At 36.8% G+C, this 2,380-nt stretch overlaps 1 non-coding gene across 1 annotated transcript; it reads left to right on the top strand.

Annotated features, from left to right (window-relative positions):
• The first annotated feature begins 1,745 nt into the window (after positions 1 to 1,745).
• On the top strand, positions 1,746 to 1,877 carry LOC127199676 (small nucleolar RNA SNORA17). The gene has a single exon (XR_007831954.1). It is a non-coding gene; the product is annotated as a small nucleolar RNA SNORA17 (small nucleolar RNA).
• The last annotated feature ends 503 nt before the right edge of the window (positions 1,878 to 2,380 follow it).

Raw genomic sequence — 2,380 nt, 5'->3', positions numbered from 1 at the left:
CTCCTAACCAGAAGAGTTTTCAAAGTAGCATTTAATGAAGTTCTTTCAGCATCCAGCTCAGTAAACTCGGAAACCCTCTTGCAATGTCATACTGGGCTTCCCAACTGAGAGATTTCTCAGACAAAAGGAAAAAGACAGTGTTTTCTCCGTAAATGAGCTTCTGTCTTCATGTCTCACCACAGATATGCTGAGAGATAAACAAGGGTTATATTTTCAGGGAACAGTTTACCTTCATGCTATTCTGAAGGATGCATTGTTCGTGGTCTCATCTGTTGTTTTTATTTTTCTCTGTTACAGAACCTGGCTCAGACAGAGAGTTTTGGGTGACTCTTAAAATAACCATGCTCAAGAGTAAGGTAAGCAGGCCTTCTTGCATTCAGAGCTTCATCATGACAAACAAATCAATGCTAACAATTTGAAACTCTAATTTACATTTTAGCAATGTAGTAGTTTCATAAATGTTTCATTAACTCCAGCCTCAGTTGCAAAATCATGAGAAGAATGCATTCAAGTTGGGTTAGTTTGTAAGATTCTATCATTATCAAATTAAGTAGGTATAATTTTTATATTTTTAAAACATTGTTTTTAAGTCAAGTAATTTATTTTGTATGGACATTTTATGATTATATTATATGATGCATATTATAACATATTAATATAAATAACTTATAAAATATGACATTTAATCTAAGATATGGTTTAGATATTATATATACTATATGAAAAATATATTATAATAACATCATATTACAATATGTTATATTATCTTATTGTATCAATTGTGTGCAAGAATTCATGTATATAAATGAGATGGCAAATGCTCTTGGCAGCCAGATATCAGGTATATTCAATATGTGGATCCCCACGGACACTGAATTTATAGATATGTGTGTGCCATCATATGGGTGCTAGGAACTAGACCTGAGTCTACTGCAAGAGAAACATGTGGCCTCAGTGCTTATCTATTTCTCCAGTCTCTAGTTTTTATTTCTAACTGAGCCTGAAGTACAGAGGCAGGTCCCAAAAATAAAACATAAAAACTGACAGAAACACTACTTGTAAACTAATGATTAAGAAATATTGACATCTGAGAGGTGGCATTAGTCTGAAAATTTGGGATTTTAATATAGTTGAAAGTGGATAAACACAAAGAAAATCCAACCCATGCATCTAAAAAGCTAAAAAACAAAAACAAAAAAACCCCACAACTAACACTATTCATGCTTCACAAAATTTGTGCAGTTCATAAGGACAGCAGTGCCTATTTCGTGTTATTATAGTATCACTTTTATTACGTACCATGTTTTCAGTTTGCCACATGTGTAACAGCTGCAATATATTTAGACATAACATACCAAATTAGAAAGCAATAAACAAATATTAACTACTTTAATGGTGATGAATTCTGTGTGTTTAATGTTCTTGTCTTCAGACTCTTCTAATTTATTTCCATTTGACTACGGACACTGTTTTAATAATATCTTTTTAAAATGTTATTACTTTTCACTTTAAAGAACTATTTTATTTCCTTCATGATATCATCAAGAATAAATTCATCATCATTTCCTGTTCTCTTAAAAATAGCGAGAATTACTGAAGCACAAAGTAAGACTAAGAATGCAATTGGAAAAAAATGGCATAATCAGCACACATATTTCAATAATTTAAGTATTAATAGCCTCAACCCCTCTGGCAGAAGACACAGGTTAGTTGAGTGGATTAACAAAAAAAAAAAAAAAAAAACCCCTTCCCCTAGAGGTATGGCAGGTGTGGCTGCTGTGTCACATGTGTGTCAGTAGGTGGCAGAGAGAGGGTAGGCTAGGTCTGTACTCAGTGTTCTGACCTAGAGATATCTGAATGCTTAGTAACCTAACATTCTCTGGGAAAAAAAAAAAAAAACGAGCCTGAAAAGAGCACCAGTTAGGTACCATGGGTTCTGGACAGGGGGCTAGCCTGAGACAATAATCAGTCAAGCACATGCAGACCATGCCGGAGATGACCCCGGCCTCATGCATGGGATAAACATTAACAAGGCATAGCACTCCTGAGACAACGGCGGACACTCAGAGACTGTGGGCAACAATAAGCTGGACAGGTTAAGTGGTGGGAAAATGGAAGAGAAAGAAAACCAGAAACATGTGGGCACACTGAAGAGAGGCAAAATTGAAGACTCGAGGCTAGTGAGGAACAGCTTGACATGAGTAGTCATTGATGCCACCTGGGACCATGGTGGGGGTCCCGGCCTGTGCTGCCACCTGGCCCACATCTGAATCCATGGCCTTGCTGGGATCTGTTACCACCAAAGAGCAGGCAGATGTCTCTGGCCTGGGCTCTTGCCCAGGGACATATTAATGTCTGAGGGCTGTGCAGAACTTGCTCC

The sequence above is a fragment of the Acomys russatus genome, chromosome 15, assembly GCF_903995435.1.
Source record: "Acomys russatus chromosome 15, mAcoRus1.1, whole genome shotgun sequence".
NCBI classification, from domain to species: domain Eukaryota; kingdom Metazoa; phylum Chordata; class Mammalia; order Rodentia; family Muridae; genus Acomys; species Acomys russatus.
The sequence above is the reverse complement of the archived record's forward strand: the minus strand, read 5'-3'. Positions and strand labels throughout refer to the sequence as shown.